The sequence below is a fragment of the Atta colombica genome, unplaced genomic scaffold, assembly GCF_001594045.1.
Source record: "Atta colombica isolate Treedump-2 unplaced genomic scaffold, Acol1.0 scaffold207, whole genome shotgun sequence".
In the NCBI taxonomy this organism is placed as follows: Eukaryota; Metazoa; Arthropoda; class Insecta; order Hymenoptera; family Formicidae; genus Atta; species Atta colombica.
The window spans coordinates 723,095-736,927 of record NW_017259302.1 but is presented as its reverse complement, the minus strand read 5'-3'; positions in this window follow the sequence as shown (position 1 = coordinate 736,927).

The window sequence follows — 13,833 nt, the reverse complement described above, 5'->3', positions numbered from 1 at the left end:
ATATATATATACATATATATATATATATATAAGAGATAATAATAATAATCATTATATTGCTCCTAATTATTAAATTATATAGAAGTTAAATAGAAATTGTATTCTTATTTACGTGAATACCTAGGAAAATATTCGTTAAAAGCAAGATATTCGTTGGATTAGTAATCCGAATTGACCGAGAAACACACTGTCCTCACGCCGTCCCTTTTCGTCGAAGCACTCATTCAGAGACCAGAAATTTTCCATTACAAGCAAACACAGCCCCTGTGATTCGAAGCACCATGCTCGAGAGCGAAAGGGCCCTCATCCTTACCATCCACTTCTCCGTCCCACGCTTAAATCCGTGCCTGCGAGTCATTACCTTCTCTCTTTCTCTTTCACGTTGTTACACGAAGAAGGTTCGTCCCTTCGTGTCTCTCACTCACACTTTTCTACCTGTGTGTAAGAGAAGGGGAGAAAATGAGAGAGAAAAGGAGATAGAAAATGAAAGAGAGAGAGAGAGAGAGAGAGAGAGAGAGAGAGAGAGATCTTTCTCACTCTTAGGACAGACGCACGCGCGAAGTCTCATAAGAGCAACGAGATGACCAGTGGCGTAACCATCAGACATCGATAGATGTCAATATTGACATCTATCGATGTTTGATGATATCTTGACCTTTTTATTGCTATTACCTGCGGCTATGTCTCTAATACTGTCCAAATTCTCGTCCAGCTGTTTTTTTAACTAGATTATCGCTTCTCTGTACACAAGGATCGCGATACACATTTGATATATATATATAATTATTATATATAATTATATATAATTATACATAATTATATATAATTATACGTTACAAGAACATATAATACAAATCAAGAATATGTGAAAAAAATTTCATTGAAAATATTGTGTTGATCTGTGTAGAGCCAGCAAATCATGTCTAATCGGTTATTCAAAGAATATACTACGCATTCCAACAAATTATTAGCATTGTTCAAAATTTTGCCTGACATGAAGATAACTACCTAAAGGTTCCGGAAGTCATAAAGCATAGCAGAGAAAGGTTTTAAAGAAAAAAGAAAAAAGTTTTCAAAGGTTGCGAATGTTTAGTTTGAATATTATACCTGAATTTTAAAACGTATTACAAGTATTGATCCTGTCTTTTCAAAATTGAAATTTTAATAATGATTAATAGTGTTGCTATACATATATATCTGCATTTCGAGAATTTGTCGGCGTGTTCCAAGTTTTTGTACATTTATGTTAATATTGCAGTTTCTACATTAAGCATTCCAAGCATTCAAGTCACAAGATGTAGAAAAGTAGATTTTTCTAGAAAAAAAATTTCGATTCTTCAACGGTTTCATGCTTCTTTCTACCTGAATCTTACAAGAGATTTATTGAATGTATTTCCTTAAAATTTCAAAATTTTGATTATCGGTAATATTATGTAATACACGTTGTTCCCTGTGATATGATCCAAGATATAGCACGCATCGCGTGTCATAAATACTCAGGAGGAAACAGTAAAATTCCATTGGACGATGATCAAGGTCATACGCATCGAACGAAGGAAATCGATACAATAATTGAAGAATTACATGTATCAAGGGACCATCAAATGTTTGTAAATTGAAATATACAGTTCTTACTGCTGTAATGACGATCCCCTGGCCATGCGTATTCAACCGATCGTTTGATGCATACGAAATTACAGGATCCCGTGATGCGGTTAATCAAAATTTATTTGATCTCACACACACGCCGGAATCTTAATACCGTTTTTCTTTTTCAAAAATTGAGCCTATAATTATGCACTTTGTAAGAAACTTGAACTAAAAATTAACGTATTTGGAATAACATATGCAATTATCCTGGAAACATTATTTTTAACACGTTTTATCAAGAATATATTGCTGTTTTAACAACAAAAATAGTCATCAAAGTGCAACAATTATGCGACTGAATTATGACTAATTTGAGGTAGATATAAGATAAGGAAGAAATACGCGCGTGCATGTCAACGGCTTATCCACTTGTACGTGAATTTACTTTATCGAGTAAGACTTTATGAAATGGCGACAAAGTAAACTTTTTAATGTATTTCATAAACTTCGTCCTCTCTACTCCCCCCCCCCCCCTAGTCGTATGCACAAGAAAATTTGTTTTGCTTATATTTAAACAGATTGAAATTACGAATATTTTAAATTTTCTCTCTCTGTCTCTCTCCTTTCCTCTTTTTCTTATTGCAAACTGAGAAAATGTCATGAGTAATGTGACAAATATAGCGATGTAACATCTTTTCCTACTAACATAAATGCGATTCGCGATTGTTCGAACAGCTGACTTAAACCTTCTAATACGTTAATCGTCTCGGTTTATCGAGATTGCAGATAAAGTTTCATCACCATGCGCTATTGCTTATGGCATGAGACCTTAAATGGTCCTTCACTGCCAGCAATTTGATACTCTCAGGCTTGTTACACAGGTATACATTTTTTTTTAGTTTTCCTATGTCCATAAAAGAAACGCCGGTTTCTCCGAGAGACCATTTTTAGTTCAAAGTAGACGTGCTTAAAGACTACCACTTTCGATCTTCGCACATTATATAGTTCAGACTTAAAGAGGTCCAGAGCATATTTTCTGAATTCTGTCTATAGACATTTCTTGTAGGGATAAGTAAAGAATATGAATTGTTTCTCAGAAATGAAACTCTTTTGAGTTATTTATTATACTAAAATATTTTTCCTTTCAAGATTTTTTTTGCATATAAATTATAATTGTTTTAATGAAATTTCATTTTAATAATGTTTTTATATTTATTAATAACATTAATGCCAATTTTTTAATAATAAACTAAGAGGTGATGACAATATATACCTATTTTTATTTCAGATTTCTTTTTTATTTCAGAATCTAAAACAAGTCGAGAAATGTGTGCAATAAATATATTGTAAAATTCTATAGCATTCAGATGTCTTGGTTGCCTATTGTATCCCACAAAAACAACAATTATATAAGCATCGTCATTTGTCTATCAGTAGAACCTTATCACCCATCCATGTTCTAACTTTTTTTTAACGAGATAAAGCACGTTATATGTTGAATGTAACTTTAAAACACACGCGGTTTAAAACATTGATTTTTTTATTTTTACTTTCGATGTTAATTTCTGAATTCTGACTTAAGTTCTGATTTTAGTTTTCATCATGATTTCATCATCATAATTCTTTTATTCTTATTTAATTGAAAAAAATCGTAGACTTTTCATTTTGGTTTTTTGTACGAATAGTTATATTAAGGAATACTGGTTTATCGTCGCAAAGATATAATTCTTAAAGTAATTTTTTATTTGGTCTCTCTCTCTCTCTCTCTCTCTCTCTCTCTCTCTCTCTTTCTTTTAGAAATAAAACAAAATAATTGATTTAGTATTTAATAATTTATTCAGTATTTTAAACCGTATCATTTATTAATAACATATTCTTCAATCGAATACATTCTCGTACTTTCTAACCAAACAAATTAAAAAAAAATTGTGTGCATGTGATTTTCATTGTTTGCATAGAAAGAATGTCAAGTTACGAAAGTCCAGAACAGTAAATGATAGCTGACAACGTGAGCGTATTTTCCTCTGATAAGCGTACTCGCATAAACGTTCCTGCAAACTCAATTTGTAACAAATGTTATCGCGGCTTTATAATGCTAATCGGTTGGTCGAAGTGAATCACGTGATGCCGATTTGTGCAGATATGCGACATATACGTGAGTCGCTTTACCCATTTTCCGATGCGGTTTCGATAACATCTGCGCAACATTCATAAAGATAACATTAAATACTATTATGCGATAATTACATAACGGCTAAAGTGACAGAAATATGGACGGTGCGACTTATATGGTATTTCTTCATTTTGCCTCACAAGATTTATATGCTAAAACATACGAAAATATACGTTCTCGACAAATTATTTTCTTGTATATAATATACATATAATTCTTATATTAATTTTACAAATTAATTTGAGATTCACATAATTATTAATTTTAGAATACAATAAAATATAAGTATAGCATATATAAAATATAAATATAACATTACATGTACTATATGATGTATGTACAGTGTATATGTATACTGCGATTTAATTTATATTATAATTAGCTATAATCAACATGTATTTATTTTATTGATATAATTCCCTACTTATCTGCAACATTGTGATATTTACATCAGCAATTAGAAAAAATTTTTTTTTATTGTTGTCTATCTGAGATTAAAAGGTCAAAGTTATTAAAATTATTTTCGACTAAAAATACGAAGAGTCCATCGTTTTACGATTGAGTTTAACTGTCGCATATAATTGGATACGTTTATATGATGACGTACCGCGTATCGCAAAGAATTGTTTTTTGCGTCTTTACTCAATCTCGCTTGACAATTTTATATGTCTTGTTGATTAGAAACGCGCGACTGACACATTACATAAATCTTAAAGCAAATAAACCAGTAGACGCGTACGCGTTCACCGTTTCTCCACAATTCTTTTTATACATAATAAATATGTTTTAAGATATATATACAAATAATATATACTGCATTTTTATCTTTTACATATTTTACAATTACATATTAACTTACAAGAATCATATTATTAACGCTTTGAATTGTGGTTGTTACAAAACTTGTAACCACATTGAGTTATACCTGAACAACAGGATGTGATGCTTATTTTTTCTTGTGGTCTAGATAAAATAGATAAACATATTTTCGTATGTGTCACCGTTCGAATTACGTGGAATAGATTAAGTCTTTTTTCCATGAATCTTCTTTTCAAAATACTACTCAGATCAATTCGATGTCGAATCAACATTGATTAGCTAATAACGTTTTTCACTGGCAGAGTTAGTGCGCACTTAGTGCACTTTAAAACCGTTGTACACAAATCGACGTAAAAAGATGTACGTTTAATAAAAATATAGAAACGAATTAAACCGCGAAATCTTCAATACATTATATTGCGCTATTTGATAAAATATACATTGGGTATTTTATTAATTGAGATATCTCACTTTTACATTCAACTTAGATTAGTGTGTACAACAGTTTTAATGCACTGAGTGCGCACCAGTTTTATCAATGAAAAACGCTGTAAACATAAAGATGCACAATTTTTTTTAAGGGTCATTTTCAAAGGATCATTTTTCGAAATTGATAAAATCTTTCGTGCCGAATAATGCTTATTTCATTTGTAATAAAATACAACAAAACATGCTTTTATATTTTCGTCTATGAGTCAGTGAGTCGTTAAAAATTCAAGGTGGGTTGCAGTAAGTCGCGTATCACTGTGAGTTCAACACATTTAAATTGAATTATATTTACTATATTTTTTAACAAAAGTCAGCGGAATAATGTGGCATTTAAAGTACAAAAACGATATCGGAGCTTATTAAGCGTGCGACATTGAAAAAGATTTACGTTTCTTGTTTCTTTTTTCGGTTTGATTAATCCGAGCTGATTCCCTCGGATTATCGAGTACTGCGTACCGCAACAGAAGTGTTCGCGGTTACCCGCGCCTTCCAACCTTCGAAGGACACGCACGCACGCGCATGCCGATACACGATGGGGATATGCACCTTCGGCGGCGAGAGATAGCTACGTTTCCTCGAGGTGTGGCGGTGAAGGAACGGACGCGCGTTGTCATTCGCGGTGTCGCCTGCCGCGGTTACGACGTGTCAGAGGTCAGTGTCAACCTCATAAAAGCGAACAATTCGAACCGTCGCCGTTTGCGCGTCCTCCATCATGAACCGCGTGTTAGTATAATGCCAGCATTGCAAAAATATCAATATCTCAATATTTTGTCTTTTCTGATGTTGATATCTTTGATTTACATTATCGATTATATTTCTTTTCTGAAAATATTTATTAATTATTACAAACAATATTTTAATTTTAATTGAAGGCATACATATAACGGAAATGTTGACGTTGTTTTATACTCTTGAGAAATTACCCCATAATTTTATCAATATTAAGTGTGCTACCGATACTTCCTTTTCTGCTTCTTCTCAAGATTTTATATTTTTTATATTGACGATTTAAAGCTTCATCTCCGTATAGTAACCTGCGTGTTCTCAAAGACCACACAGGACGCGCAAGGTGATACTGGTCCCGCTATAAATTGTCCACGTTGACAGCCGCAGTAATCACAGTGCATTTTCGGAGGACTGGTTTCTTCGTGAGAAACGTTAAATACGAATGTGCGATCAACGTTTGAGCAATCGCACCGCTAATTATCACTTGGGCGCGGGGAAAAACACAAAATAGGAAACGCGGTAGATTATGAAATATCACCGATACACATGGGGCTACGCATTCTCGATCGCATTGCCGATCAAGATGTTAATTGAAAGGAATATTGAGAAATATCTGAGAATTGTTATGCCAATGAATATGAATACTTTCACCGATAAAACAAGAAGAATTCCTTTATGTTTGCTAATCGATACCGATACCTATACCTACCTACGAAACGAGGATAACGTTAGCGATTTCTGCTCGTTGATATTTTTGTTAAGAGTGCAATGCATAATTAAACCATGTTTTTTATTTTTATTACGAAAAACTATCGCGACAAAGGATTTTTAATAAAAATACACAAATATAGTAGTTTCTCTCTCTCTCTCTCTCTCTCTCTCTCTCTCTCTCTCTCTCTCTCTCTCTTTCTCTGTTACATCGGATTGCTCTGCGTAGCTAAATCGATAGTACCTCGCTAATGCAGATAATTTAGTGCTTAACACACTCTGATTACCATATGAGTAACGGGTGGCACATAGATAATAATGTCTGTGCCGGAGTGTTTGCACAGTTACGTGTAACCATCCTACCGGCAAGCTTGTACGAAATCATGAAACGCTTATTCTACATCGCACAATTACGCTTTAATTTTACATCATGTTATTTCATTGTTCTTTTGAATAGCGATTTTACGATACTATAAGATAATTTTTGGAAATATTTATTTTAATTAATTTCATTTAAATTAGCATCATCAATATAAAGCCTTAAAAAGAAGGAAGTATTGGTAGCACACTTAATATGATAAAATTATAGGATAATTAATTTAATTTCAACGTTTGAAGCAGATCAATATTCCAAGTTGATTTGTTGTCGATGATGGGTATCGTATTGTTCAACAACTACAAAACAGACTCAAGTTCACAAAAAGTATTTACAGTAAGAACTCTCGCCCTTTCGAAACATTCTCGACATACATTTACAAACTGTCCCTGCGACTCAACAGGCCATGGCAAGGCAAAGTCGTCGCAAGAGAGGGCAACACATGAAAGTTTAAGTAGTAGTTTTATTCTTGTAGGTAGAAGCTTAATTCTAGCTTGCTTTAAATCTAAATATAAATATTATCAAAATTATTTGAATTTATTGTGGTAAAGCGAACTTGTGTGAATAATTTTTAAAATCTTGTATTTATTTTACTTTTAATAAGTTTACTCTTTCTGTTTTTTAAAATTATTTTTGAAATTTGATTAATATTTTATAAAACGAAATCCTACTTCTTATATTATTATTATATTACATTTTTCCAGTTTTATGCTGCTTCTAAAACATATTCTTTTGTCTCATCAGATTTAGTTATTATTTATATTTTGTTTTGTAATTTTTTAAATTCTCGAAGATAATTCGGTGTATTTATTTTTAAAATAACATACAACCCATATGGCACGAAACGAAACCTGAAGTGTAAGATTCCCTTTTTGTAATTTTAAAAAATAAACAAGAATATTAGAACGTTACCATTCTTTGTCTCATATTGTAGCAGCAAAATAGAAAAGCATCAGATGTTCCTCTAGAGAAAAAAAGGAAAGGATGATGGAGAAAAGGGAGACAGAGAGCCTGAAAACTATGAAGGGAAGAACGAATAAAGACCAAAGGAACATAAAAAGTGAGTATACTTCTCTGTAGCATGGAAAAGCACGCTAGAGAAAAGGTTCGTAGCACGTTACTTTTCCGAGAAGCGAGAAGTAAAATAGAGAGAAAGAGAATAGTTCGACAGCGAAGAAAGAAAGCGAACGCAACCGAGAAGACAGAGAGATTATCGACTATACCAATTCTCGTATACCGATTAAAAAAAAAAAAACAAAGATAACAGGTTTTGACAGTAATGTAATTTTTCATTTTAGAGAAAGAACAAGAGAAAGAGAAAGAGAGAGAGAGAGAGAGAGAGAGAGAGAGAAAGAGAGAGCTTGATAAAAAAAGAAATAATAATGACATTAAAAAAGAAACGAGCCACGGCTTTAAAGGTGGAACAAGAGTAGAACAAAGAAAGATAAGGGAAGAATAGAAAACAGGAGGGAGAGAGCGATACGAAGCGTAGAAAGGAAAGAGGGAAACCTTTCACGAGTCGACTGTAATGGGGATGGTAGGCTTCGGGATCTCAGGGTTAAGAACATCGGTCGGAAAAACTCTAAAGGATGGAAGGAAAAAGGACAAACGGGAAGGAGCCTAATGCTGGAGTCTACTCGCACTAGGGAATCGAAGAGAAATCGTAGGAGGATTGGGAGCGAGGGGAAGTGAACGAGTGGACGAGCAAAGAATCGGGAAGGCGAGACAATGGGGAGAGAACCGTTGGGGTAAGAAAGCTGATCTCGATCCGTTCTAGAGAAACCGTCAAGAGACGCACAGATCCTAAACACGTAGTATACAAAAATTAATTTTTACACAAGTTCTGTTAAATATTATATATAATGTTATATATTTTCCTTCGTATACTTTTACATTAAGTCTAAGAAGAGAATGTAATTATAAAACTGAATTATTAATATTAATATTAATATTAATCCTCGTCAAATATATCTCTTTAAATTAACAAATAAAATAGCAAATAAAATTAATGATAGATTTATTTCTTTTTTTTTTTCGTGTATGCTATGATCAATTGCAATTACATCTAAATGCAAAAATTTTCATCTTTTCTATACAATATAATTATTACATGCACCTATATATTATTAAAATCAATTGTAATTAATATACTGGTTATAAAATGTATTTTTACTTATGCTATGAAATGTACACAAAGAGAAAAAAGCAACTTCATTTTATTCTTTTTTATATCTCTCAAGTTTTTAAATAAGAAACATCTTTTATTATATTGATATAGCAACATCTCGAGCAACGATTATCCTGCAACATATTTTAACAAATTTCTAATGTTTCATGCACTCATGTGCATGAGGGATTCTTCAAGTGACTGCTGGACATCGCGCGTTTGCGGGTGCCGGTCGCTCGCACAATTGCAAGTGACCGTGAAGAGGCACGACACTGTAAAATAAGGCCGCGGTGTCCACCTTTCTACTCGCGGTACCGCAAAGAAAACGGTGACCCGCGTCATCCGCTGCGCGCGCGCGTACATTCTACCTTGTTAGTTTGGCTTCGCTTCGAGTTCGCTCCGGTTTCTTTTTCCCTCCCCGTGCCGATTCACCTCGTAATGCTTGAAAAATAATCCCCGGTCCGCGCGCGCGGATTCGAGGAACGCTCGCCGGCATTGTTCCGTGACGGTACGATTAACGTACGCAGTCAATTATACTAATACGTACAGTACATCGTCCATCGGACGATGTCCAAGCGGTGCACGTTTCATGGTACCGTGCCGTTTGTTCTTGTCGAATTAATCGTACGAAAATGGCAAGGCGATGTAGTTCATTTGCCGTCTCCTAATCGGGGAATTTTTACTCGGTGAATTTCGAGTTCCGCATTTTCCGATGTCATGTATCTCAAAAGAAAATATATCTTATGATGATGGTCACGAAAAAAGAAATATGAATTTTCACATGTTTATAGCATCGAAAAAAATTGAATAGAGACATACATCATTTTTTAATCTATTATAATTTTTGTTTTTTAAAAGAAAAAATATAATCTTGCCATTTTTTAACAACATTGAATAATAGAAAATAAAAAATATTTTATTCAATATACATAAATTAATTCGAATTTGTATTCAGGAAAAATAGTGGAATATCGCTGGAATATCGTAACATGTATCGTTCTTATTATAAGACGAACATTACGCATCAAAGCGATGAACCAGTGATTTTTGTTATCTCACATAATTCTCCAAAATTATTGCCCAAGAGTTTATTTTGTGTCACCAATAAACATTTTCGCTTTTATATCTATAAATATATGTCTGAAATCGATTTGCGGGATGACGTTCCTTATGGACGTCATTCGCTTACACGATTTTTCTCGATCTGAAGGCAAGTGATCATGGCCACCGAACGCCTGGATAAGCTGACGCGCGCGTGTGCTGATCGGTGCGAAAGGTCACCATGACCGTTGCACGCGTGATCAGTCAACGAAGAGGAAGGGAGGAGAGAGAGAGAGAGAGAGAGAGAGAGAGAGAGAGAGAGAGAGAGAGATATCTAGGAGCGGCGACGGTGGTTTCTCTCCCCCTTTCCTCTAAGACTCGTTCTGGATTCTGTCCGACAGATCGACGACACAGATCGGCCTGTGTTACGCGCCTTCACCGAATATCCGCAGAGATATGGAGAGCCGATCGGATGCGGGTGGAAGAGAATCTATTGCGCCAGATCCCAGCTATAGATTATTCTCGGCGGTAGACGTACATGAGTGCTCGTTCGTCTGTTCGTTCGGTAGACTGTATAGAAATACACATTCTAATCATAGGAAATTCCTTTAACAGAGTGCGTGTGAGACACCGGCGAGGAAGGGCGAGAGGCAACGAGGAGGAAGGCATAAGAGAAAGAGGTAGCAAGAAAGACAGGGATGAACGAGGAAGGGCGCATCCCTCCCAGAAATTTCAGCGAGGAGTTAAGACTGAGAGAGGCCAGAGGGGTATTTATAGCCCCGTCGTCGTCGTCGTCGTCGTCGTCGTCGTCGTCATCGTCGTCGATCGGTCGTCGAGGACGACGACGACGACGACGAGGCTGTAAATACCAACCCCTCCAACCTCTCCCTCTTCTTTCTCCTCATTGTAGACGAGAGAGAGAGAGAGAGAGAGAGAGAGAGAGAGAGAGCCATCCTTTTCCCGATCTTATCTTTCTCTCTTACTCCGTCTTCAATGTTCTTCCTCATCATCTCCCATCTTCGTTACTCTTCCTTCTCTCTTTCTTCACCTTCTCGCTTGCACATTTAAGGCGTCTTTCTTTCATCCTCCACGGCGTACCGTTTCCCTCTCCTTCCTCCCACCCCTTCTATCTGTCTCATACATCCTCTTCCTCTCTCTTTCTCCATCTTCTTCGCCCTCCTTACCTCCGTATGGCTCATGCTCCTATGCCTCTACTCTACAATATGTATTTAAAATAGCTGCATGCTGCAAAATAACTGAAATAGCCGTGAAGGGTCGATGATCCCTGCGACTCCTACTTCCTGGAAGAAGCGCATCTCCATGGATTTTCGACGTCTTTGACGGCCCTGTCGCCACTATGCTCGCCACGTTCCGTCGACGCTATTTGTCGCCTCCACCTCGAGCTTACGGCACGCCGTTGACCCGACATTTGATATCGAGGTCGAACGTCCTCATTTTCGTAACGAACGTAATATACAGAAGGTCGCCTGTCGCGAAAGAATGCGATTATGCCGCTGTAACGGCGATGTATTCGAGTAATGACTGTTTCGGTATTAAAATTCCAAGTGGCATAATAAACGATTTTTAATGAATTTTAATTGATTGATAAAAGTACAAAACTTATCGCAAAAATAAAATTCTTCGTCATTAAATATCGTGATAATATTTGTAGTCTCGAATCTTTTTTTATCTTTTATAGTTTTTGCAAAAAAACATGATATATCGGGCCAAATATATACCCCAATCTTATCCATATTTATTAGTTTCACAAAATTTTGAGAATAATATTTAACACAAATCAATTAAAAAAATTTATATATATTCGATCAAGGGTCTTGAAGCTTAATAATATTTTGTATGAATTTTACAATGTCTAGTTCAAGCAAATAATATTGGATCTATTAAGTCCTTAATTTGATAAATAAAGAAAAAAGTTTCCAGTTTAGAAAATAATGTGTGTGTGTGTGTGTGTGTATGTGCATCAAGATTTCATACAAAAGCTTTTATTGTGCAAGATATTAAGTTTTTAACAGTAGGAAAGAATCTCAAAACATCGCAGATTCCTCATTCGGGAGGAAAACGTGAAAAACTTTCTTTATTAATAAGACCGATTGTAATCTTCTTTCATAAGTGTTAAAATCACTTTGAGTAAGATGTACGATTTTCACGGAATAAAAGGGAAGGGATGACCTTTATTACCCGTGCACCTGAGAGCAAAGAGGAGGAATTCGCGCGGCGCTCGTCTCGTGCTGCGGCTTGCGAGATTTGTTGCAGCGCACTTGCAGCAGCCGCAGCAGCGTGCGACTACTGCTGCTACTGGCACAGCCTTGACATTGGTCACGTTGCATTTGCTTCGCGGAAGATTCCGGAGTAAGACGCGTCCGACTGCCTGCAGCACCGACATTTATCGCGAACATCGAAGTGTCACGTAATGTAACAACGGGCATCGTTGTTTCGGCTCCCGCTTGTTTTCGAACACCCGCGATGACGTAATTTCACTTTGAAATATTGAGTCGTCCAGAAAGTTTGTGCCGCAAAAGATTTAAATATAATAAATGAAATTAAAAATTTAAATCTTCTGCGTTTCCATTTTTCTTCCAAATCGGCACGAACTTTCCGGACAACCCAATATATTAACTGAACAGCACCCCAATAAATAGAACAGAACGGTTAATAAGTAATGCTTCGTTCTTCTTTCTTTTCGTTACTTTTTCTGAAACACGCAGCTATAAGAATAACGGCGATGTATGTATACCTTTAATCACAAAATGTAAAAACGTTCCAATTCAGGAACAACTTACAATATATATACTTATCATGATTCTCTTTGTCATTTATGAGGATTTATGAGGATAACATTCGCGACTTTAGAACCTCCATATAAATGACACATAAAGTTATGAAAATGCGATCGTCTCTGCAAACACAGAACATCTTTTCATATAGTTGACGTCAATTGCGTCCCGCAAATTTGACAGTGGCCAAAAATCCAACAGATTCGCATTACATCGATTACGTAATGGGTCACTTTACCTGATATCCAGTGGATGACATCAATCTTTACATTATTTTTTTCTTTTACTCAAATATTTAATGTAAATGAAACCAATGGCGCATTTTCTAAAAAAATCGATTAATTTTAATGATACATTCTTTAAAACTTTCAAAGTTGATTTTCATGTAATTAAAATTCCGAGACGCGAATTTCGAATGACAAGCGATTGTAAATGAAGTGTGGCTGCATACTAGTTCCCGATTGGCAGTAAAGCAAAAAAATTTAATTTTCTTTTGTTTAAAATTTAATATAAAAGACAGCTGAAAGTTAACTTTGCTCGAAATTTCTTTGTAATATTATATCTATTCATCGTGATTGCAAATATCATATCATAAATATTGTAACCAATAATTGTACCATTGAGTTTCATGTTTGCATTAATTAGGCTTTTGCGCAAACCATAAAATTGTTTTTAGCTCATTTGACAGTGAGGGTTATTCAATTCCTCACAATGGCAAACATACGATGCTTATACGGTCGATAATGTTGTGTGAATAGCAATATTAATCATGACGTTCGATATCGGTCCTATAATTAGCATATAATTCCCGCTTTTGCTAGTCGATGCTATTTATAGTTATGCTTTATATTAAATAATAATAATGGTAATTCAGCATAAATTATTATTAATTACCCTTAGTACACATAATTGCATCATTCATGTCCATCATTCATCCATTTCTTTTTTT